Here is a 27,475-nt window from a genome sequence, read left to right as displayed (position 1 = left end):
CTCTGCTTCATCACTTGAGTCAAATAACAAACTGACTATCAGGATTCTGGAGGACTTAACTGCACACTGAGGATGATATAATTCAGTTCATGTTCCGAGATGTGGCCGTTGTCATGCTCGCTCATTCATTAAACATCATCTGGAAGAAGATACGAGCCTCTCATATCAGCCCTACTGTGTTCAGACAAAGTAATGAAGAAGCAAAGAAGAGCTGATTTCTCAAATAAGTGAAACCGGGTCCGAGTAGCTGAAACCCACGGTAAGAATAACAACAATAAGAATAGGAATGCATCAGTAAGGAAGTGAGTCCACATCAGCAGAGCATTCATAATCAGATTCATTACTTCTGGCTCAAACTATTTATTGCACTACATTAATAGCATACCAGACTCGATTAAATCAGGCATGCACATTTCTGTGGAGCTTGTCAGTGGTAAGTGGTACATATTAAATAGAAGTGTGTAAACAGGAAACGGGATATATTGAATGGGATCTGAATTATGTGTGTTTTGTGCACGGGAATCATTAACACATTATAAAGTAATAACTGTATGTTATATCCCCTCTAATCCCTATTAAACTGATCTTTCTTTGCCAATATTGTTGCACTCTTTGATTTTGTTTACAACAAATCATCTGCTACAATGCCCTCTGGTTTTACTATGAAATGATGTCATGACTTCTTGTCACTGCATTACAAACTTTGAGGTTTACAAATGTTAAAGGACGTAACTGCGGAAAAGGAGGGTGGTCAGTGTAAACTGGCTGTTAAAGCTGCACTATGTTTTGGTTTTCAAAACATAGTGCAGAGTAAAACATATTTCATTTCTATAAAAACTGTGTGCATGTGGTCATCAAGCATGCTGGGTCAGTCTTTCTTCCTCTGTTTTAATTTGATAGTTATAACATCTACTATGATAAAAGACCCGTAAGGAAGTTTGTGACAGGAAAATGGAGTGAAGGAACATCGATCCATAGGGGAACTAAAGCGGAACTGGCTTCAATCCAAACAGCTTCTCTCAGCAAAAAATAGCATTCATTGGATGTGTGGGTGCATGTGTGTGTGTGTGTGTGTGTGTGTGCTCACAAGTGGGTGATTGTGAGATTGTGTAAATACTGACATTAACATTACAAAAGGCATATCCAAGCCTGCAGTGCTGACCGTAGATGTCATAATAAGGGGATGAGGATGCAAATCTGGCCTCTCTGAGGAAACTAAACAGCATTAAAATTTTACTGTGTACTTTACACATTTTATTCATGACTCTGGAAGATCGCCGAGTTCCTTTCCTTCCTTATACCCCCCCCCATAGTCTCTTAAACTACCCCTCTCCATCTATGTCTTCCCTTTCTCTCCTCTCGAACAATCTTTATGCTTCTCCTTAGGCTACATCGTCTGATCTGATCAGCAGCTGCTGAAGCTGATATATGAGCTTTGTGAGCGGGACATACAGCGGAGGAGAGAGTGGCTTCCAGAAATACACTGCATCAGATTACTGTACTGTTAGGCATCAGAAGAAGTGAAGCATGCTAAACAGAAATGTGTGAAGGCTTGCCTCACCCATTTCGCCGTCATGGTTTGGCTTTGATATCGAAGTTTGGGTTGGAGGTTTAAACTTCCCCCTGTTGGTTTCGTTGTGTAATTGTTTGGACAGCTCAGTGGCAGCACAAGTGGCTTACACATAATTCTTGAGATATCTAAAGAATTTAATTTTGACTAGTTCGAGATATGTTCGAGATAACTTAAAGTGTAATTACTTATATGTAACGCGTCAAACGACAAATCCGGTGATGTCATTTGAGATATCCGGAAAGGAAGTTTGACTCATCAAAAATATAATTGAAGATATCTTGAATTATTATTCTTACTAAAGAATGCAAAACTCGGATATCTCAAATTACCATTCCGGAGAGTCAAAATGTAGTCGGCTCTAGTCGTTTTTTAGATATTTAGAAAGTAATTACGGATAGTCAGACGGAACAGATTTTATCTTAAAAAGGCCTGTCATAAACGTAGCGGAGTGAAACGCTCTGCGATCTGGAGGTGTGAAGAGTCTCGTTTACAGAACACCAAAACGAGTTGCTCCGAGATGGACCTCATGACAGGGACAAGAGACGGGCAAAAAAAGAGGAATTCAAACCAAAGCGTTCCAGTTTCACATTATACTGACAGGAATTGAATGATTTAAATGTGAAAACAAAAGATTTAAAAATGTACACTTTAGAACACCATCTTTTTATGCTTAATCCCTTGTTATGCATTTTACTGAGCACAATTGTCTATATTTTGACAATAGTGTTTAAATGTAAAAGGTATTTTACATGTTATTTATGTCTACACAGAAGAAGATACAGGCAAAAAGTTGATCCATTTGTAATTTATTTTCTAGGTCTTCATATTTTGTATTTCACAGATGAAAAGGATGTAACATAGGATAACTAAGGACTTTCAAAACAACAAAAAAGAAGAATAAAAAAACAGAAATCAGGAAGAGGAGTCTGTTAATACTGTTATTTGTTCTGTAAGTTATGTAAGGATCTGGCAAATCAATGACAACAAGAACAGTCCACAGTCAAGGAAGCATCGCTAAACAGAATCTAACAAATGATTTTCTTTCTGCTTACTTCTCCACTCTTCTCCCAATGGCTCCACTTTTAAAAACCCCTTCATTCATCATTTTCTCCCCCTTCTCTCCATCGAACATGTCCAGAAACCCAAAATGTGGCTCAAAGCCAACATCATAAAATGTGCTTCCTCTTCAATCTTTTTTTTTTTTTTTTTTTTTTTTTTTCCAAGTTAATGAGAGGGAAAATCTTCACTGGACAGTCTGTTAATCAAAATATTGTGCCATCTTTCACATCGTTTTCTCTTTCCAATAGGTTCCCCAAATGGTTTTCTCTCATTTATTTCCTGTCCAATTTCCCGTCAGGATATTGAACACAAAATCAAGAAATTAGAAAGACGAAAAGTACTCAGAACAGAGAAGAGAGGGAAAAACCAAAGCTTTTGAAGAAACAAAAGAAGGAGAAAATTCAAAGCCTCCCGTGAAATTGTGAGAAACAAAAATCTATTTGAGTACTTTGGAAATCAGCAGCTTTCAGCTGCTAATAACAGAACAAACCAAGTGACAAAGAGACTGAGCAGAAATGACAGGAGCAATTAGTGCAGAGAGGAAAAAGAGTCCAGATAGTAAAATGACAGTTGTATTTCTATTCACATGTCAAGTGATTTTGTTGCTTCAGGAATTATGCAAGCCATGAAACAGAAATGATTGGGAAAATGAATAATCAACAGTGCTCTACATGAGTTTGGAGTTGTACAAGCTGGTTTATGAGAAAAACAAAGAGAAACAGAGAAAGGAGGACTTTAATCTGCCCCTTTTTTTGAGTGCTTAGACAAAATTACACCTTTTTGGACTTGCATGTAGAAAAAAATATGCTCTAAAACCTGTCATACTGAGTTGCAAAATGTTTTTTTTTTTTTTTTACATGTCTTCAAAATGTAAAAGTGCTTTTAAATGCATTCAAGGGCCTCTTTTTAAGGGCAGGCATGGACGTCTGCCATTAGAGAAAAGCGACACGCAGTGACAAGTAGTCCTTACGTTTGTTAGATCTTTCTCACTCTGGACTTGACATTTCACAGCAAATGAAAAACAAGAACATTTAATTACATCACAACTGTCGATGACCTCGTTCCACTGACCGGTGCATGCTGGCTCATTGTCTTGGCTTACAGGGACAACTTAATCGTCCATGTGACAAGCGCTTTGATTGGGTAACAAGGGCACGTTTAGCCCTCACATTTAATCAGATCTGTGTAGCAACTTTCTGACAGAGAGGTAAAGTGAAAATTAGAATAGAAATTTCACAGTATTTTTTTTTTATATTTTATTATTATTATTATTATTATTATTTCTAATTAGATATTCAAATGCATAGAAGTTAATTTTTCCTTCCACTCTGACAACAACCCTGAACGTACAGCCAGAATGACAGCTGCATGGATCGGATCAAGACATATTTCTTTGTTAGAACGGTCATGTGGCTCAGCTGTGAAGCAGACACTCCAGGCTGAAACTGCAGTCCTCGAAGCAGCCGTCCTAAGTTCGATTTCCATGCCTGGACCAATTACTGCATGTCTTCCCTATCTCTCTTTGCCCTAATGCCTGCTCAACTGCTAATGAATAAAGGCCACTAGTGCCAAAAAAGACCTTTAAAAACAAAGAACGGTTCTGTCAGTGCAGACTTGAAAAGAAAATTACCATTCGCAGATGCTTGTCATTCAGTTTGATGGAGTTTCAGCTGTTTTGCATAGCAGAATCGGCAAAAGTTTCAGTCTCTAGATGTAAAAATCCAGCTTAGAAAAAAATTCCAGCTGTAATTGCTGGTAAAAGGAGGTCTGCAATGTATTTTCTTAAAGGAAGTTGAATAAAATACTTTGATCAAATCAAATAATTTTAAGGTTTGTACTTGGATGAAATGTATAATGTATCCTTTTCCCTGCATGTCACCACTATTCATTGATCATTCACAAAAAATACCAATAAAATACTTCAAAGTCTTTGAGACAGAATGTACAAAAGTTCAAGTGGTACATTTTTTTTTTTCAAAACACCCAATGACAGACGAACATGACAGCTATATGTTATCATGCATGTATTTCTATCCTGTTTCCATGTGTGTAATGTTACATTTCAAACTTTATCACAACCTAAAGGTATGATGGATATGTCAAAGCTACTTGGTGCTACTTTGGAAAAACACTGCAAGACAAAGAGAAAACAACTTGCACATTTTCTACTTGTCTCTCGATGGAAACATATTTACTTGCAGCCTCTCATCACGCTAAGTGTAGACTTAATTTATCTTGCTAGTTGTAATAACATTGCTTCCTGTGTGATGATGCAACCGAGAAAGGAAGCTATGACTTAATAGTCCTAACATGAAAGAAATAAAGACTTAATGACGTTAAACTAATCCAGCAGACTCCTGCCTTCATCAGTCATCTTTCACTTCATGTTGCCTAATGTTCTCCATCGTCATTTCAATTTTCCACAGACAGTCGCCATAATTTCTTAATTTGCACTCGCCATTTTACTCTTTGGCTGTGTGAAGTAGCAATGAGCATTTCAGAATTGTGTCTATGCTAGATGCCAGTCAGAAGGTTCCCAGCAACTAAACTTCCCTATGAAATGTTTTAATTGCTCACTGCAGGGCCTGATCAAGAGCAAAGTAACAGAAGCAGTTTAAATGCTAAATAAATGTGACTCACAGTTACACCAGACTAAATGCAGACCAACAGCAGTGAGAAAGTAAAAACGGAACAACAAACTTGACTTTTTTGAGGCCGAACAGTTTGGGAAACATTATATAGAGCTAAAAATGAAGGTGAAATATCTCCTAGACTTAGAGGACTAGGAATAGAAAGTTTTAACAACCACTGTATAGTAGATTTATAACCTATTTATACAAAAAAAACAAACAAAAAAAAAAAACAGCTTTGGTAGGTTAAAATGTAAGAGCAAATGTGAATTTGAGTATTGCTCAGTCAGCAGTATTTAGGTTTACTTTCTAACCAAAACATTTATCTGATTATTTAAACTGAGATTGCTGTAACTGCAGATCAACTGACTCACAAAAAAGTAAGCAGTTTTAATATTTGCAAGTCAGGAAAAACAGTCATTGTCTGGGAATTACAGAACTACAGTGGAATCCAAGCAGATAGCCTGTCTAATTAACCAGCTAATGGCAGTCTGTTATATTTATGTGCTCTATAAAGGGCAGAGCTGACAAAAGGAAGTGGTGAACCGTCAGGCCTTTTAAAGTATTCAGAGAAGGCTCTTGGTTCTCAAAAAGGATTAAAAAAACCCTGAATAGATCACATTTTAAAAGTACAGCTCGTCTACTTGGGGAAAATGTAGCATCTTGGTCTAAAATCCTTCTGGTGTCAGATGCTTCAGATTGTTGAGAATGACATCAGAAAGATACAAAAGATACAAGATGCAAGTTTATTTCATTCCTAAGTAATGCACACATACCCACTTTATAGAGAATAAACTATTCTATGATGGTTAAGGTCAGGAGTTAAAGTACAATGTTAGGTGTTTGGAATAACGCACAAAAAATATGTTAAAATGCTAAAAAAGGCAACAGAGATGCAAAGCAGATTATTAAACTTCCTCAACATATTACTCATTTTCCTTGATCCTGCCAAAATACCAGCCTACACATGTGTTAAGATCTCAGTTCTCGGCGTCGTAAGACTACGTTTTAAAGACATTTCGATACATATTTTCTTGTTAGCCTCAGCTGTTTGCCAAGAATTGTGTGCATCCCCCATTATTGACACAGTAAACAGACAAACATCTGACTTACTGAACTAGTGAAGGAGTCAGAACGTGACAAGGGTAAAGGGGGAAAAGGTGAGCCCACATGTCAGCCTCACACAGAGTGACAGCAAAAGTGTGACGGATGAAATCAAGGGACGCGAAAGCAAACCGACAAGGAAAAAAAAAAAAAAACTGCTTTGATTCTGACATCCTCGCCACGCACTTCGCTCGTGTTAGAAACAGTTTGCTGTCAGAGCTGCATTTCTTAACTACGTAAGCCTTTCAGCAGCTCCCGAGCGTATTGAGATCAGCGTAGATTTAACACATTCAGAGATAACAGAACGGAGCAGTCAGTGTAATAAATACCAGATAAGACAACATGTCACTAGCTTAGCCTGACAAAGATACAGGTCTGCTTCCCCGCAGGCGTTTGTTTTTTGTCTGCGGCGCTTGACCGCATGTCACTTAGTGTGTGTCCTTGATTTTCTTATCAGTGCAGAGGGCTTCACCCATTGTGTGTTCAGCCACAAGCGAGATGATGATAAACCCAGTCTAATGCTGCTGTCTGCTAACAGTCAGTCGTGCTTCTGTAACCTTTTCTTGGTGTGAAATACAAAGCTAAAGCTGTTTCTTTAGTCCGTCTTTCAAGACCTCGCTGTGAACATTTTCACAGTTTCCCCTCTGACAGCTGTTGCCTCCACACCACTGCAGGAAGATGTGCATCTACAGAGTGGAAATTACAAACTGTTAATAGCCCACCTGTTTTCATTGGGTTCTTTGTACCACAGCTAAACCTCTAATCCTGAATAATTTACGAAGAAGAGATGCAGAAGGTGATACCCGCGGGCAGCTGCAGAGCTAGGAGACATAGAAAAGCTAGCACAAACCAGCACAGTACATCTGGCAAAAGTATTCAGACTCTTTAGACTTTTTTTTTAATGTTTTGTAACATTGCAACCACAAACGTTAGTGTTTTGTTGGAATCTTATGTAACAGACTGACACAAAAAAACGCAAAATCGCAAAGAAAAAAGGAAAAAAAAAGTTTAAATCAGTGCTACGTAATAAAACAATTTCACAACTTTTGACCATTTTAAAGAACACACTGTTCAACACATCATTCCAACGTGGATAGCGTATGGCACACCTGCAAACCTACCAAGACGTGGCTGTCCACCCAATATCAGAAGCCAAACACAGAGTTGAGATTTGCACTCAACAAATTTAGAAAACAGCGGCAGGATTTGACTTTCTGCCAATGTGTGTCGAGTAATACCTACGCTACATAACACTCCAAACACACCATGCCGGGCGTCTTTACTCATAAATAACTTTTAACACAATGCTAACCAAATTATTTTACAGGGAAATAGAATTAGAAGAACACAGACTACATGTGAGAAGTAGAAACACTTTTGGAAAAAAAACAGTGATGAGGAAAAAAAAAAGAAATCTAATGAATAAAGCAAATAAAACCACAGTCAGGGTTGAAGGACAGGGAATAAAAGTGTGTTTTTAGGCGAGTTTAGAAAGGGATGTATGTAAATCGTCCCAGATCCTCAGGGCAGCAACTGAAAGCGCTCATTCACATTGAGTTTTTTTCAAGCCTTTGGAACGACTTACAGTCTCTGGTTAGCTGGCTTAAGAAAGTGAGATAGTTTATATGAATTAATCAGTCCCAACAAATAAAATAGAACAGCAACAATAATTTTTTGGGTCAAAAATATAAGAATTTGAAAATGTATCTGGACTTCATTGAGTTGGGCTAAAACTTGGGTAAACCCGATCCCTCTGTGAAACATCATGGTGGCAGCATCATGCTATGGAGATCTTCAACAAGGATAGGAAAGCTGGTCAGAGTTTATGGCAAAATGAATGGGCCTAAATACAGGGCGATGCTGAAAGAAAACTAGACGCTGCAGCACACCTGAGAGTGGGGTGGAGGTTCACATGGAAGCAGGACAATGACCTTCACCACGGAGGTCAAAGTCAAACCTAAGATCAAAGAAAATTCATGTGATAGAAAAGCCTGATTAAAATCCAGGGTTAAAAGCAATTGAGATCATGCGGAGTGTGAAAACTGATGTTCCACAGAAGTGCCACATTCAACTTTTGCAAACTAAACTGGGCAAAAAGGTTTCAGTGCATAGATGTGCAAAGCTCTTCAAAACATCTGACAAAAGACGAAAAAGGCTGCAATTGCAGCAAATGAGTCGACACAATTTCTCACTCACTTTCTCACGCAGATGCCTTCAGTACAAATGTCTGCCACATGTATAACTTTTTCCATCATCATAACTAATATGCACCTTTTCTGCTCTGCTGTAAAACCCAACATACAGACCTTTCATTTCTCACTTTTTAGGCTTACCAAGTATAACAAAAAACAAACAGAAAGTAACTGCATTAATAAATTTGCCTGCATGCGCCTAGGAAAGCTTCTAAAAAAGGAGAAACAAACAGGTAAGCACAGGGAAAATGAAGAAAAAGCACTTCTTTATCTTGGTGAAAGTTAATTCTGTAATATTATATATTTAATGCTTCACAGTTAGAGCAAGACTCAAACGTTAACTAATACAATCTGGGGAAATTATGTGAGGGGCATGTAGGAGACTGATAGGTTTGCAGCTGTGATTTTTGGGCAGTCCTTGTTTTAGCTCACACACGGAATTCAAATGTACCGATTTAAATTCATGCAGCCGACTTCATGTACAAAACTATTCAATCTTGTCTAAATACCATCACATCTGACAGAATCCCTCAGCACCTGTCGGTATTCCACAGCGATACAGCGAGCTGTGGCAGTGAGCCAAGAGTTAAGCCAATCATGCACAGGCTCTCTCTTATCTATCTGCTCCACTGGGAAAACAAGGCAGCGGCTAAGGAGGACGGAGAGATAAATGTCCTTTCTTTACTCTAAGTGCATTACTCTGCTCCGTATAATCCTTTCCTCCTGTTCTTCTTCCACCTCATTTCCCCACAGCAAGTTTGCAGAAGTTGGTCCTCCCTCAGCATCTTGCAGCTGTCCTCAATTCGATGAGTTCTGTGCTCAGCATCTTCTTACTTTTTAAGCAGCTCCACCATTTGCCTTCCCTCTGCACAAAGGCTGTGTGGCCCGTTTTTCTTTTTTTGAACAACAGAAAGAATGATACAAAGTTCAAAAAGTTGGCCTATTAAAAAAAAAAAAAAAAAAAAAAACCACAGGGTGTTTTTTTTTTTGGGCGTTTACAAAAAAAGCTCAAACACAGAAACACACAAGAATTGACTGACTTGGGATTTAATCAGTCAATTCACACTAAATAAATGGATGAAAAGATTTTCCACACTAACCTCTAATATGCAACCTGTTAATATTTCTGCAATACATTTTTATTAAGTTTGTACAGTAAGAGCTGACATGTTTTAATACAAACCTGCAGCCACTGTGAAAAAAAGTACATTATCTTTATTTTATTTATTTTTTTTTTTTTAGGAATTTCATAGGTAAAAACAATAGCTACATCCATATGGATATAAAGCAAATGGTTGTAACCAGATACTGCTGATTAAATACATTTCTTTAATTGATAATCACTGTAAAAGCAGGAATGGCTGCTCATGTGTTGCATATGTTGTGTTTTAACACCATTTCAAAAAGTACATACATCAGAAATGACCTTGCAGATGCACTGGTAGCTGCAATGTGCATGTCAATTTTGTTTTGAAGTTCATCGTTCAACAGTGAGAATAATTACAATAATCAACAGTGAGATTGAAACATGTAGGTCAAATATCAACCCTTCCAGGAGTGGGCCAGTGGGCAAATTCACGCTAAAGGTCAGACCTTGAAATGCTCAACGCAATAGTAAAAAAACAAAAGCCAATTGAAAGCTCCGCTGGCACTTTAAATGTTAAAGACCATACAAACAGCTTGTTCATGTGCTAAGAAAAAGTCTAGGATCTACACTAGAACTGCAGGTGCTGCAATGGGCTAGTCAAAGTTCAAACCTCAACCTGATAGACATGTTGTGGTAGAACTTAAGATCTATGCATAAACAAAGGCTTCACCTTAATGAAGGAAAGTAAAAAAAGGTTAAGTTCAAATATTAAGATTTAAGGTTTTTAAGAGTTATTGCAACAAAGTGGTTCCACAAGTTGTACATTATTATAATGATAACTAGATTCTGTTATGATCCGTGTGTTTGAGTGTTTATTTTTGACATTTTCTGTGCTTCTGTCCTGTTTCCTCTGAGTCTCTGTCCTGTCCTCCCCGTTGATTGTCTTCCAGGTGTGTCTACTTACCTGATTACCCTCCCTGTGTATTTAAACCCACCTGTGTCTGTGTTCTTCGTCGGGTCCTTGTCTAACATTGTCAAACCTTTGCCTGTTTCCTCGTGTCTCCAGTTGTTCCTTCGTGCTGTTCTGCTGGATTAATTTTCATTAAATTTATTATTTTTTCATCTACCTGGGTCTCAGCGTGCGATCCTCACTATAACCACACCGCTTCATGACAGATTCTCACACACACAAAGTTTTATATCATAAGAAGTGACATGTTGGAATATATATATATTTTATCTCTCTTTTGCTTTTTGTATACTTATTACATCATTTTACAGCCCAAAAAACGACCAGAAAATGTTTATTTCCCGACGCGTAATATCCTATAATTAAAGGAGGATGTGTTTTACTTTTTTCCATTACTGTTAAAAATACATTTGGTAATACCTGAAGCTTGGCACACATATATAACATTTATCCCTGCAGCTCAGTGGCCATTTGTGTTCAAACAAACGATGCTGCACCACATACGTTGTGCTTGAAGAAGACTAAACTCTAAGTGGCAATAAACACTTTTTTCTGTACTCATCATTATGAGGTAAATGTTGTTTGCACAGTGTAATGACAACAGAATAAGGACACATCAGCATTTAGATTGGTTCCCTTAAGCTAACAATGTAATTTACTACAGTATGCAATTCCATCTGCCACAGGGTGCGAAAAATCTCCCAGGAAAATGTGGGCTTCATTTACCACACACAAAAAAACAGAAGTTAGTACTCCTTGTTTTGCCAGCAGCAATCACTTTCCCCCCAAAAAATAGCATAAGGCAGAACTGCTATGAGACTAACTGCTGTAGAAAGTTGTCTTTAAAGTTGCCTTTTCACTAAGCTAAATGTTATTGAAATAATAATGTTCTCAAGAAACAGAAAACCAAAACATATCTAAAGTTAATCGAGGAAAAAAAATGATATCCCATATAGTTCTTCTATTAAAACTATCATTTTAATATTGAATTTTTAATTTCATAACTTATAAATCAACTAAACAGCTAGGAATAGCTGAGATTTTTTTGATATCATGACCTGCAGTTACTGAAAAAATAACCAGTAGTATCTGGTTCCTGTCCAAATTGGATTTTTTTTTTTTTTTTTAAAGTAAATTTCAGAATTGAACTGTAATGTTTACTTAGAAAATTTAAGCAAAGTGTCCTTGATTCAAGACAAAATTTCTCCCTGTGGTTTCTATTGCAAAAAGTACTTTACAACAATAAAGTATTCTCAGATTATTTTCAATTTTTAAAAAATGAGAAGAAATGTTCTAGAAATGATTCTTTTGATAACCCCAGCCCGCCCTATGTCTAATAGAGATTCCCACAACACAAAATGCTGAGCGTAAACAATCCAACCTTAAGCTTCAGCCAGAAAATCTGTACGACAATCCAATTTTTCTTCGTTTCCATGACAGGGAAAGTCCAATAAACATGAAAAGGTCACAGCTTGTAAAAGAAAAACAACTGAATTAGGCAAAAGTCATGGTCTGAGCCACGGCGAGCCAGTGAAGCAATACAAAAAAAAGGAAACAAAAATCTATGAGAAATCTTTATGATTACTTGATAGAAAGACGTTAAATAAATGCATTTCTTGATGATTTCAGGAATATGTAAAGACAGAATATTCATATTGAAGTAGCTCCTGAATAGGACAGCAATCATTGGTGTTGCACATCTTTTCCATTACTTTGGAATAGTACAACAGAAACCTCAATTAGTGAATATCTATTCAGAGTTTGCAGTAAAGATTATAGAGACTCACACCAACTCGCACACAAACTCACAAATCTCTATGGCCCACATGAGCCAGGAGCTAATTTCACACTGCCTCCTAGGAATCTAAAAGGCTTACTCAGGAACAGAAACAAAGTCTGTGAGGGAAACAAAAGAAACGGAGGGAAAGGTGCTGATGTAGAAAAATAAAAATGAGACTCAATTGGAAAGTTAAAACTCTAAATGAAAACCTACAGAGGACAAGGAGAATGTAAGAGCAGTGTGAACAGAGAAAAGGCAAATGCAGATTTGGAGCAAAATCCTTTCTTTATATCAGCAAAAGCGCTAGAGAAAAAATAAAGATGAAGCAACAAACTCTTCAGCGGAAGGTCCGTCATTTTTAGGATGAATGCTGTAGGCATTGCAGAATACGAGCTGTTGAAGCTTCCTTCCACTGTGCTTTTCTATATAAATAAATATAGACTAAGAAAGCAAAAAGTATAAATTAATTAGACACGATTTTAGAAGAAACAGCTCGTCAATTTTGACTGTGGTCTTACTTTGTCTGGAAATCTGATGTCAAAAACATACATGACTAATCTGGAAAACAAACCACATACCAACTTATTTAGGTCTTCTTTAACATCTAAGATAAGAAGGTAAACAAATTACTATTTTTTCTAAGCTTGGCCAGATTGAATATAATCTTCCATCATTTCTTGAATAGCAGTTATTTATCATAAAGCCGTATTTGTAGTACGTGTTGCAGGCAAAGAGCAATTTCAGGGTTCTCCCCGTGTATTATAAGCCTGGCGGTCAGCCAGGCTTTACTTGACTGCCTTGCTAGGCTAAAAGTTGCTTGTTTCTATTTTAAATGGGTCTTTTTATGCATGCTTTGAGGAGCAGTTTACTGGCAGAGCGGAGACAATCCTGAAAGGCGGGTTTATAGATAATACATAGAACAGGACGTGAATTTGGGGCCTCCCTCGACGGGGTTCGTGCTCCTTACCTTTCACTCACCCTGGATGATTTGGAAGGTGTTCTTGCAGACCAGGTGCACCCGTATCTGCATTTAAATTAACCCCCTCCATCAAGGCAGGTGTCAACAAAAAATAATCTATGGTCTTGCTTTTGGAGGAGCGCATTGAGCAAACTGTGAAATACATATGAACAGAAAATTGTTTGTGACACTCGCCCAGTGATGGACTCCATGTTTGAGCTGAAGTTTGATCAAGTTTATATGCTCCCTGGGCCCAGTGGGCCGGTGGTCTAGCCTGTGGAGAGGCTGTTGGGCTCGCATTGTAGTCAAGCAGCACGCTGTTGTGTTTATGGCGCCACAATGCCCCATATCAAAGCAGCATACTAAGTGTAAACACTGGTATTTCTCTGCCAACAATATGAAAAAAAATAAGAATAACTCCCCGCTTGCTTTATTTATCTCCACCTAGTGCCACTGAACCAAAACCCAAACCTTTTGCTTGGATAATGGCAGAGGCGTACCCAGGTAGCAGTTTTGTTTTACTCTAACCTGCATCAGTCCTAACTCGCTCTCTTTCGACAAACAAACATCAGGTCCCTAACAAGCCCACGAGGGGACTGGCTTCTCCAACCACGTAATCACTGCTCTGATTGGTCGGGGGCCGTCTCTCCTCCGCCGGATTAATACAAGAATCTAGTGCAATTATTGCTGTAGATTCTATCAGACCGCCGGTGCTGTGTGACTGTAGAGAGAGCATTGTGTCACTCTTGCTTCAAAATGATTACAGTCTGAAATGACACCAAGATGTTCTTAACTTTGATTTAAAAGGAGCAAAATAAGATTTAATGAGCTCTCCTGAGAAAAAGTTCCATTTGAGTTATTGTGTAATAAAAACCCTCACCTTCACAGGTCAGCATTAAATGCAAATTACATCCTTTCACGTGTCCTTTTTACGATGAAACGAGCAGATTCAGAACATGCACATTCAAAAATCATAATAGGAATTATATATTTTATGTAACAATACCCATAGTCACCGTCGAGATTTATTGCGTTGGGTGTTCAATGTCAAACACATATTTTAAAGACCGACCTTCACTTTTAGGTAGAGGTACAAAGCAAACAGAGCAGCGCTCGTCACTGGCCACGTTATTTTAGGGGACAAATATGTTCTGTCGCCTAAAATAAATATTGTCCATGTACAGTACACTCATGAATAGCTATGGTTTAACAGTGTTCATTCGTTTGTCAAATTCATATCAAAAATATATATATTAATCCCACTTTTCACACAGGACACAAAGTCTACGAATAGTGCTTCACGTTAAGCAGGTATGTTAGAGAATTCTGATTCCTTGGGGGAAATCACAGACAAATAGAGCACAGCGTGTTTATGTCCATCTCTAAAAGAAACTCAGAATTTAAACTCCTGCTGGGGTTCATTACTATTTCTCAAAAAAAAAAAAAAAAAAAAAAAGGTTTCATGTATGAACTGTGATATGGATGCAACAGCACATTATGTGTACTGCAAGTTGGACCATCTTTGGTGCCATTTTGGGGAATTAGATTTATCAAGAAGTGAACACTACACTACACATGCACCAGATCTGCATGACAAAGAATGGTGAAAGATGCGTTTATCTGCACTTTGCAGTCTGAGGGCCAACCATTTGTAAAATAGCACTGGCAGTTTGGCATCTTTTCCACTATCTGCATAGAAATAGTCGTACAAATTTCTTCTGTGAAACGGGCCCCTGGATGTTAAATCCTGTTCAATTTTACCTTGAACCACCAGTCTCATCCATTTTTCTCTCCATCCATCCTTCAGTGCATCAAATAAATTGTGAAGATTGCTTTTCTGGATGTGTTTATGTTTACACCCTGCAGAATGACCAGCACAGCTACTCCAACTTGCAGCTTTTTAACTGTGTCTGTCAGGAGGAGTGAGCATTAAACTCAACCTCATTGGCAGTCCTAAATTATGTTTGGTGGTAAACATAATTAACACATTGTTGCTTTGAAGTATTTTGCAAAAAGATATTTGTTATAATAAAAAATACAAGTCGAAAAATGTGATAAGATACAAAATGAGTTTTAAGGCATTTAATATGACGTGAAGAAATACATCACAATATGATTCAATAACATAAATTAATCCACTTCCAACCTAACCCCAATATATTTTGGCATGCAGCACAATGCAAACATAATGTGATAACAGGTCAGCAACTTGGAGATTTTAAACCGAAGAGATACCAAATGTGACACTTTGGAAAAAACAGCAACTCCATAGGAATACGGCTGATGTTGTGCAAAATGTGGCTTCTGGGATATTTTTGATATTCTATTCATGTGCAATACATATATCCAATGAGAAGATGTTTTTCAAACAGATGGTAGATTAAGAAGTAGTCCATGTGCTTCAGTCTGAAAATCCATGTTAAAGTCTGTATTTCTTTGATAGGAAATTTTATATCACCCTATATACAGAGATTGTAGACCTCCTAAGATAAGTTCAAGCTCTTAACCTTCTTGTTTCCGAATTACAGCCTGAATATAGCCTCCTTTCATTCAGTGCTTCAGGGGACATGATTTTACACACATCACCTTGAGCTTCTCCAGCTGCTCCTAAGAAAATCTTCTTCAGTCGACTTTAGTAGTCTACTGGTAAAGTTTCACCGTATCTAATTAGAATCCCTCGTCCTCACATTGTAATCACCAAAATGTGTATAATTAGACCGAAAACATGACAGTCATGCCAAAAAATGCGGGGAGATAGTAAGACTTAAACAAAAGTCTTATCCTCTGAGGAGCACTCCATGAATCTTAATAGTCATCTTTGCTTAAAGCTCTTAACAAAATCTCTCTGAATTGAGTGTGTGGAGCGCATGAAGAACTCCAACAGCCCTCACACACTTCTTCCGTCATGCTGTTCAAACAGTAATTCAGTAAGGGTGATGGAGGGTCTTAATAACGTTACCAGAAGACCTGCTGTAAATGCAAATTTGTTTTGGGCGTAGCTCTCCGAGCCTGCACTCTTCTGTGAGGTCTTTTCTGTGTTCAGTGGGGTGCTCTGAATAATAACGGAGATCTACATCCTTCATTGAGACAGACAGCTGGTTTGCTATTCCGTACATGCGCTGAAAACTGCTGCGTAAAGCTGACAGGTGGGCTATCTGCAGAATCTTCATCAAACAAGGCCTATAAAGAATGCATAATGAGCTGCTGTCTGCTTTTCATCATTGTCATTTAGAAACTTACATTATTCAGCAATAAGATAAAAAATTTAAACAATTGGAATTATTATTTTTCTGTTCATTTCTCGTTTCTTGCCAAGAATCTAACGTGCTCAAATGCGTCTACTCGTGTCATCATTTTTCCTCTTACTTCTGTCCATCTTTTCCTAAATGGTGATAAATGAGACAAACTTCTGAAACTGGGAGCAGAATTTAGCAGCGTGTTCCCCTCTTTCTTGTTCTCCTGCTTTGTTTTTTTTTTTTTCCTCCATAAACAAACTGCTGTGATAATAGCTCTTTACCCCCCCATCTGTCTTTCTTTTGCTATAAACTGCTTCTCTCGGGGCACTTTGAGTTTTGTCACCCATTTCACGAAAGCGTCAGGTGTGAAAGAAGGTGATGTTCCCTTTCATGGGACTCTTTTATTGGTTCTCTTTTTTTGTGGAAAAAGTCTTCTGCTCAGAACAATAAACTTAATGGCTAGCTGGAATAGGCCAAGTGAAAGGAGAGAACATATTCAACTTGCTCCAACTAATGGCAGCCCAACAAGCTCTCAGATTAATTTAGCTAAATTATTTGACCACATAGGGGCGCTCACACTCTGTGCACAGACTGGATTTTCATCCACAGATGAATGACGTCAGGGCTTACGCCATCGTGATACAGCAGAACTCTGAGTGAAAAGCAGGACACATACTTAGCAGACGAGACAGAACTTGATGTCCTTATATTATCCATATTTAGACCAGCATAAACATGCTTTAGATATACCATCATATGTGGCTAAAAAAAATAAATTGTCCACTTAACTGAGCAGCGATTTGTACTGTATTTTTGAAATTGCAGAGCTTACTTGAAGGTGAGTCGTGCTAAAGGAACACATCCTTCATTCTTCGTAATAATAGTACCTTCAAATGTAAATTCGCCAAGCAATGTGTCCTAATTCACCCCTAATGTTCCATGCGCTCACAGAAGTGAGTGCTAATAATTAGAAACATAGCTTATTTTCTCTTCTGGCTTAAAGAATACAATGACCAAGATTTCCAAAAAGAAAAAAAAAAAAAGAAAAAAGATGTTTAATCATGTTATATTGGACGATGCCATAAGTTGGCTGAAAAGCTTTACTTATCTAATTTTATTCAAAACATAAAACAGATGTGTGAGTTGAACCGTCACAGATGGGCAAATCATGCAGGATTTAACAAAGCCCAATCAAATCTCTTTGTGGCCTCAGAAAGGCCAAACAGAGGATGAACTGATTTATCTTTTACCACAATCACCAGGATATTCAGTGTTTAGAGTGTACAGGAAGTCATTTAGTAAAGAAAAAAACTGGAAGATTATCTTTATTTTATTTTATTTTTCCAAAAGTGAATTACTGAATTACACAGTGTTCTGCATTAACAAATCGCCACTCAGTCTTGCTTCAGAAAGTTTTCATGGGATTTTTAGGGAGCCTAATGTAATGCAATGTAACCAAACGATGTCTAACATCTGATTAACCTTTTATTTATTCATTATTTTAAATTAAGTCCAGTTCAGAAAAATAAAAACAGTAGAATGCTGCGTTTTTAATGATTTGGTGGGGGAACAAACTGAATAAGGAACAATGTGTGCTATGAATCTTTTATCTTAACAGTGTATAAGCAGGTAAAGCTTCCATTTGAACAGTACTTAAAAAGACGCACCAACGACAAAGTAACAGTCAATAATAAATCTCATCAAAGACACAGTCATTATCCACAAATAGCGTCATAACCATAAAGTTGACAAGGAGCTAGTCAAAATGCTTACATTTTGACTAGCCCCTGTGTTAAAGTGTTAAAGTAATTGAAATGACTGCAACGGTATTAATCTCTGTTGCAAAGATTGATCCTTTCTTCTCAAATTGAAGCCTTGTGAAAGCGAGGGGAGCAGCAGAGGTGGTTTTACATTTCTCTGCTGTTGCGACTGCATATTTGCTATGATGTTTGTAACTGGGAATATGTGTGTCAGCACAGTTCAAGTAGCTGAAAAGATAGGAGGAAGAAGGGATGTGTTCTGCATACTAAAACAGACGGGGAACGCATCGTCTCCGAGAGGAAAGACAGGTGAAGAGTTGAAAATGCAAAGCGAGGTTAAAGGCTGAAGTATTAGTTTTGTCGAGCTGTGTTTTTAAGTACACATCAGTGATTCTGCTGCATTTTTTTTTTACTCTTTCTAAAACAAAACACCAAAATATTCCTTAGGGCATGGTCATTTTGAGCCAATGCTTCACATAAATATTGTAATTTAATGTATTTTCAACCAAGCAGATAGCTCATCCTGTAACTTTACATTTTTTATGCCTGAATATTTTCTATAATATATCCCTACTTAGTATAAGGAAGAAAGTTCATATACATGAAAATACATCATTGCAAATTTTCACTCATCTCTTTTGGTGTCAAAATGTTGTTTTCTATGTAAACTCTCTATTCTCTGTTCCTAATGTGTGATAATTACTTCAGATTTTAATATAAAAAGATTTTAGTCATTGTGCATTCTGCTTATCTTTGGTTTCAACGCATGGATTCTGTCATCACTCGTGACTCTGAATCCATGATATCAGTTAAAATGACTGGGATATTTCTTTACATTAATACTGTATAGGTGTTTTTTTTGTTGTTTTTTTTGTCATATTACTTCTTAGCAGAGCTGAAACATCATGGCCTCTCCCCCAAATTAGATGCTCATCGTCAATAATATCACCTAGATATGCACAAATAAAATCGACTGGTTACAAGCATCGACTGATTTTCTACTTGATCGGCCCAAACCAGAGACTGACCACTTAAACCCACAAAATCCAGTCTTTTCCCAATCAAGTCAGCATACCAGTATGGTGATAAGTTTCTAACTTTAACTTAAGAGTGTTAAGAATTAGACTCAGAGTTAGCCATTTTCTGCTCCTGTGAAGTTTTTGAAAATAAAACTAGAGGAAGCATAAGCATGTTAGGAGCTATTTAAAAGGAAACAGTGTTTCTGAAATGTGTGAGACATGAACTACATGCTGCAGTTTGTGACAGTGAGCGGTACACTGGTGGGATTGGTAAGATCATACTGTATGTGGAAAATGTTCACACTGCAAAGCTAAACTCAAAGTCGTTTAATCGTGACAGTGAAAATAAAAAATAACTTTTTTTTAACAGGTATCAGGAAGGCTGAGCATTGGAACATCATTGCACAGTTCTACAGTCCTTTTGGATGTCTCAAAGTTTAGTTGAGGGTTTGTGCTCTCTATAAAACCCACGCAGAATTGCTTTTAGTATTGCTTTTTTTTTCTTTTCAAATAACAATATTTAAGGACAATTTAAAATCTCGTGTTGTCTTTGAAGTAGTAAAATCCTGTAGTACAGCAGCTGTTCACGCAATGTGCAACATCGCCTGTGCTCCAAATTAAGATAATAAATGAACACTTACAGCAGGAGGGTTTAAAAAAAAAATCACATACCTTCTATATTATATTTCTTAAGTGACATCAGAATCAGTTGAACAGTGTTTAGAAAGGTTAAATCTTTACAAAAAAAATAATGGCTAAAAATTGGCCAGAGGTTTTGATTGATAGTTTTCTGCTCACTTCTGACAACAACATAGTCGGCTCTGGACCAAACTGAGTGTGATCCTAAAAAAAAAGAAAAAAAAAAATCTACAGCTTAGGTATTTGACCGCTTGACAACAACGCCGCCTCTTTTAGCTGGACTGCCAAAAAGCTGCACATTCATCACATTCATGTGTAAAATCTATAGCATTGTTTTAGTCACGACGGCAGCGTAAAACAAGATACGTCTTACCAAAATGAGAGTCAATAAAGCAGACAAAATTGCGTACATGACTCTCTTGTTGAAAAGTCTTGAACTTTTTTTTTGTCATTATTGTGTGGGAGACATTCGTTAGCAGACGAAAGAAACTTCTTGTAGTTTACTTGTACAAAAACATCTGAAAGGATAAGGAACACACTTAACTCACTATACGACAATGTATTAGGCTAAGTGTGGCTGCAGGTTAATGAAAACATCTTTGTCTTTTTCACCACCTCCCACCACAGACCATTATCTACATCCAGTAAAGCTTGCGTCTGTTTCATGCAGTCGCTGCACCTTGTGCCTCAAACAACTTCAATTAACCCCAAGAGACTCTAAATGGAATACTCCATCAAACACAATCCTCTCCTAAAAGCTAGTTAAACTCAATTGCTTTCATTAAGGTTTTAATAAGCCTGGAGTACATCCAGACAGTCCTAACAATATCATCTGGCCAAGAATAGGTAGCTGGATGTTTTTGTTTAAAACCAAAGATATGTCTCCTGTTTTTTATTTCTGCAAAATCTTTTTATAACTTGGGGTATCAGTTGGATGTTTCATGTATTTTTACTGGTATGAATTTAAACTAGTATCACTGATGATTAGCAAACCTGTTCTATGGTCTCTTGAACTTTCTGGTTCAAATTTGCCGGTTGTCAAATTATTACCTTGGTTCCATACCTACATGTAGCCATTTTGTCCCCTTATACTAGTACTTTCATTTTGCAACCACATACGTAACCATTAAAGAGTACTTCTCTAAATGTAATGTTGATCAAGTATTTTGATGAAATATAAAGATAAGTAGATTGTAACCTCCAAGTAAAGTCTGTACTCTGTCAAACAGGATTTTGTATCTTAAAAAAATCTTGAAGTGCAAAATCAAGTTTCCTCCAAAACATTTAATTCTAAGCACCAATAACAACAAGCTGCCTGCACAACAATGAAAATCACAACTTTCATCAAAAGTATCATTAATCGCTTTTAAAATAAGTGGTAGAAGTAAAAAGTAAAATAATGAAACGACAACGAATCAAAACAACGAAAAAACACCTGTTTGACATGATAGAAAGATTGAGGTACTTAAATGTTTTCTCTTTTCTGTTACAGTAAAAATATTTCCGTTGTTACTTAAAGGTAAAACATCCCAAGGCGATGAACACCGATGCACAGTGCATGTATAATTAAAAGTAAATCTAAATATAACTTCGAAGACTTTATATTCCATGTTTCCATTGGATACTGTTCTTTTTTCATGTTTTCGTGTCTCAGAAAATATGAGGTTATGATCCCTGATTCTAAGAGATCCTAAATGATGGATGTGCTCTAGTCCTGTATTTTTCCTGTCAAAAAATCTAAAAAAAAATCTATAAAAATGCAATAGACCATCAGTAAACAAACCAAAGTGCAGCTCACAGCGCGCCTCCGACAAGGTCAGAGATCAAGGTAAACTTAAAAACACTGTCGTCAAATGGCTCGGGAGACAGGAAAGCAGGGACTGAACGGGAGCGGGGTTGTCAGGGAGGGTTGCTAAGCCTGATCGTAATTTCAAGACTCCTTTATTCACCGTGGGAATTTCTATTTTCCATTTTTCTGCCTATCTATTTCCATCCTTTATAAATGAATGATTGAGGCAAAACACAATTCATTTTTGGAATTGAAGGACTCCAAAGGACACGCGTTCAACACACACAACTTGCAGGCTCCAGTGAAAGAGCATGATTAAATCATTTTTTTCATCAGGACCCAGGGCTCCATAGTGACACTCAGCCCAAGGTGGCTTTGTCACAGCAAGCAGCAGAACATTCACATGAATAAAAGGCCTTAAATTGCAGATCGACTACCTATTTAACAAATAAATATGATGGAGAATACAAAATACAGAATTATTCAAATATGAGCAGCTCCAGATTTTTTTTTGTTAAGAAGATTCAAAACTTTAAGATGAGCAATGCCATAATTCTGCATAAAGTTGTCCTTATGAGAAAAAAAAAAGGATTTTAAATGATATTTGGCTCATTTTATGCACATTGACAGTAAATGATCATTTCTGGGTCAGTTTAGTCTGAAAGGAGTACATTTTTAATGTTTACTTGGTATAGACAGACACACAGGTGTCCATAATGATCGGAATAAATAGGCAAGTTGTCATTTTAAATATAAACTCTAAACGTTTGTAAATATACTTTCTCCAGTAATTGGGATAAATAGTTTAACTGCCTAATTTTCCTTGGCGCTCAGTCCTATTGGTAAATTGAACCAAAGGCGATTAAAAATTGTAACTTTCAGTCTGCAGCCTGATCAAATTAAACAAGCTTATCTTATTAATTAGTGGGAGAAGATCTAAAAAAATAAAAACGTACATGCCCTCTGAATGTGCTCACTCTACAAAATGAAACCATTACAAGGAGTTTGTACAGAACTATAAGTAATTTCACAGCATTTGAGAGGCAAAATAATTGGCCACATGGAAAACTCAGGGAAAATAACTGCCACTGCGTGTGTTAATCACTTAATTAAACAAGTAATACAGATGGGTTTAATAATACAGAAGTTAATGTAATTGTGGTTTCTCTGCTTCCAGGAGAAGTTTTTCCAATGACAGCCTGACCCAATCCCCCCTCACCACCATCTACCCAACTTATTAGAAAACTGTCTTCTGCAATTAAACGAGCCGATGTGATTGGTCCATATACTTAAACTCCGATTAAGTATTTTTCAGTGTTACTTTACCAGAATTTTCCAAATTCTCTCTGCTGTCAGAGCCAAGACAACACACCTGCTTCAGGTTCTAAAGTTAATTGACTTTATGCAAGTAGCAAAATAGTAACAAGGCAGCTGGCCACTTCAAACACAGATTCAATATGTTCTCTTCACAGTAACCCAACAGATTGGAAGGACAGTTTTGTGCTTCTGTGTGCAATTGTATTACAGCAAATGTGATCATAAGGAAGTAAACATGAAAGCCAACATCAGAGGTACCAGTTGACCAAAAATGTTTAATCCATTGCAGTGAGTGATTAAAGTAAATACAATCTGTTTCATTCAAGTCCAAATCAAAATAGTTTATATTTATTACAAATGCAGTCGGATTCTTTTCTGAAGATCCAGTTTATACAATCAAAAATCCTTGTATTTGGGGTTAGATAGTGTGATTAGGTTATAATCGGTGGGGAATAAAGAATATGATGCGCACTGTGTATGACTAAAAACTAATTAGACCTTTTCAAATACGTGTTTGTATTTTGTGACCTGAGCAATATTTGAATTGCCCAGTAGTTATTGTCAATAAATAATGTGCCTGTGAAGTTCCATCTAATAACCGTCTGGCCACTGCTAAAATAATGCAACACCTTTCTTAATACAGGTGCAATGTTACATTATTCTTATTTTTTTATACGTTCAGGGAGACTTGGGTGAAACAATACAATGAACAACACTTTATGACATGAGGGGTGGGTTCCTTTAGTTTCCATGTCATGATTTTCTGATCTTTGTTATTTTAAGGACTCCAATTTTTTCTGAAATTGCAAATCAGTATTTCTTGAAAGGGAGGAAGAATAATAGTAGTAGCCTACATTTGGCCTACACTTTTTTTTTTGTACTTTTCAAGCTGAACTTTTTTAAAACATTGGTGTACCTTGAGCATAAATGCCTAATGCTGTGTCAGCATAACTTTGTTTGGTGAAATAAATTTAACTCAATATTATTATCCCCTAATACGAAGGGTTTTATGTGTTTGTCATGTCATTTTTGGGTGCTTTACTTTGAATTAAGAAGGATGCAGTTCTTGCACCGAAACCCTCTGCTGCTTCTAAATTGCTTCCTTAATAACATGTCAAGTTCATTGCAGTAGAAAAAAGGAACAATACCAAGGTGAGAGATATTGAAAATGTTTGAAAACACTATGCAAAAAGTTTGTTTTGACTGTTAACAGCTCTGAAATTTGTGTCCGAGTCCAAAGGTAGCTTATGCACTAATTATAAGAACTAATTTAATTTTGAAAGGTATATGAACTGCATTTTTAACATCCAGTCAAAAAATCTGAACCAATTTGGTCAAACCTGAACAAAGTTATTAGAATCTTTAAAACACAGTATTAGATTTATGAAGAATTTAATTGATTTATGAATACACAAAGTATTTCCAAGTGGTTTTTCACAGGTTTGAAAACTACATTAATTTACAGCAGAAAAACCACATTATATTGACTTATCAACACGTAGTAAATTACTGATTGATTTGATTGTTTTGTGAAATATTTACTTCACTAAAATATTGATTCTTGGTTTTCCCAAAACATTTTGTTCTAAATTTATCATAAAGCTCTTTCTTCTGAATGTAAAGCTTATATTTTGTTCAGGATTTTACCTCAACTTTTAAAGTATACCGCAAAGAATTTGTGTACCCAGAATGATCAAGAAAACTTTAGTTTATTTTCATTATAAGACAAAATTGAATTTGGCATTTGAATTATACACATACATTTACCCTGGCTGCCTTCAGAATAAAAACAAAAATGTCGTTTCTTCATTTTACACGTCCGGAAAATCTGCAATCATATTACAAAATAATGAAGCTTTAACTCATTATCTTTAAAAAAAAAAAAAAAAAAAAAAAAAAAAAAAAAAAAAAAGCAAAACAAGACTTGTGAGGTTAGGTCAAATATTGGAGGAGTTATATTAAACAATAATAATAAGAGAAAAAAAGCAAAGGCATGCATACTCAAAAAGGAAAATGACAGATAACTTATGAAAGTTTCAGTAAAGGGAAACGCATTAAACAAAGCCCAGACTACATGGCTTCTTCTTTCACTCCCCATCTCATTAATAGTTTATTAAACATTCATCACAAGCATGCTTTTGATTGGCATTTGGTTTGAAGCTTTTGATCAGTGCTGCTTATTTGTCTCCGTGCACCAGGACTCATTTGTTGCAGTAATGACTTAGCGGGCTCTTCAGATGATGGGAATAATGGTCGTCATTGTCCAAACTTCAAAAAAAAAGGAGTCTCTCTGCAAAAATAACCACTTCACATCTTTCTTTTCTTTTCTCTCTTTATGTTGCTTTCATTTCTTTTGTTAGCCCGTGTTCTCATCTTTCCAGGATACTTTCCATTTGTGGCATCCACCAAGCTGTTACATCTCTCCCAGCTTCTCAATTGTCACAATTTCTCTTAGTGCTTTCCCTACAGTGCTTACTGCTTCTTCCCTCTGATCTCTCAACTCACTTTTCATTCCTCTTATTTATGCTAGGCTGATGATGCTCTGTATGAGAACGGAGATTAGCAATGTGTTTGTTTGTGTCTGTGACACCTGGACTCATTTCTCACACTAATGACCTGGCGCCTTGTTAATGAATGACGGAAGTAATGCAGCTGTCACTTCCCAAAGCCATACTTTTTGATTTAGTCACTCACCTCCTTAGTCTCCATCCATATTCTCTCATCAGCGAATGTTGTCTGCAATTGTGATTTTTTTTTTTAAATTTTTTGCATATTTTGTAGAGCTTCCTTTATTCTTAATATATATAAAAAAAACAGCTTCTGGCACAGAAACTTTCTCGTGTGATTTTGCATAATCAGCGACTGTTAGAATGGGTCATGACAAAACCCTTAGTTTCTCCTCATGTAGTCTGCTGTGGATTTTAAAGTATGTTTACAATCATCCCCCTGTTATCTAAGCAATCTTTTCCCATCTGTTTTTATTGATACTTTTGAAGTATTTGCAGTGAGGTTTGGCAAGCAGTTCACAGAACACAGAACACAATCCTCCCTCCATCAATGAAATGTTCCATGTGTCACAGGGCACCATTTGCCTGAGGCAAAATCAATCCACGCCTCTTCATGTAACAATGGAAATATGTTTTTTTTGTTGTTTTTTTTTAATATTATTCTACATTCATGCAAAACCTCTGACATGGAATTTGGTGATGAGGACTGGAAAGAGGTATTGCTCTGGTGACTTTTTCAATAAAAGGTCATATTTTAAATGTGTGGCTGCAAAATAAAAAAAAAGAGCACTGCTACTCTAGAGCTGGCTAAACTGCACCCAAATGAAAACCCACAACCTTCCCACTCTACTCTTTAGGAAATAAGTGTATTGGCCCTCCAGACCTTAATTTGACCTCTAATATCCTGTCAGCAACTACTCCTGAATAGGCTTAGTAATGGAGGAAGCAGTTAACAGAGGCTGAGAACAGCTTGTTTTTATTCTTCAGCTGTAGTGGATGCTTTTGAGAGCAACCATTATGTAAATGTTCAGAGTGCCAGGCCTCCATTGTTGTTCATAGTTAGTACAAGTTTTGGAGCAAAATGCATCTTCCAGCCTCGGCTAACAGTAATTGTGAACAGTCTCTGCAAAAAAGGAAAAAAAAAAAAAATAATAATAAAGATAGTTGTTTTTGTTGCATCTGCAATTCAGTTTGCTGGAATTGGAGAACCAACCTTCCAGAGATTAATCCTGGGGTGCCCAAATGCTGTCCTCAAGAGCTACAACTTTTCTACTTTTAGATTCATCCCTGCTCCAATAATAATCACCTTACATTGTCAATCAGTCGTCATGGAAACATGCAACTTATTAAAGCAAACATCTTCAGTAAATAGGGGGACAGTATCAAACAAATTTTTCATACTCTAGCACACCAAGAAAAACAATATATTTACATCCAACAATATTTATTCTTTGAATCAAAAGCAGAATAAAATGAGGCAGAATTTACATAAACTTGTGCTGCCAGTGAGGTATACAGCATGTGAGGTATGCATGCCAAAGATGTGGTTTGCATGGATTTGCTTGTTTATCAGCCATAGGCTATTGGAATTTTTGAAAGTTCCATGGAACTATGTAGATTTTATTAAAGACGATGGTAACACTTTATATGACGGGGTGTGCATATGACTGACATGACATTGTCATAAACATAAAATTACACCTGTCATGAACATGAAGGAGTCTTTATGAATGTTGTCATGAAATGACATTCGGTAAATAATGACACTTTTAATGCAAAGTTGCTTTAAAAGTTGCATTACAGTCCATTAAAAGTGCCAACCTTGCATTAAAATGTCATTATTACAAAGTTGGAA

The 27,475-nt window shown here is 36.8% G+C and overlaps 1 protein-coding gene across 2 annotated transcripts in view; it reads right to left on the bottom strand.

Moving 5' to 3' along the window:
* spock1 (SPARC (osteonectin), cwcv and kazal like domains proteoglycan 1) overlaps nucleotides 1-27,475 on the bottom strand; it is a 116,282-nt gene that overhangs the window by 58,837 nt on the left and 29,970 nt on the right. The window lies entirely within an intron of this gene.

This window comes from Poecilia latipinna, unplaced genomic scaffold, assembly GCF_001443285.1.
Source record: "Poecilia latipinna isolate Pla-1442-1.1 unplaced genomic scaffold, P_latipinna-1.0 Scaffold1584, whole genome shotgun sequence".
NCBI lineage: Eukaryota > Metazoa > Chordata > Actinopteri > Cyprinodontiformes > Poeciliidae > Poecilia > Poecilia latipinna.
This window is presented reverse-complemented; position numbering and strand designations above follow the sequence as displayed.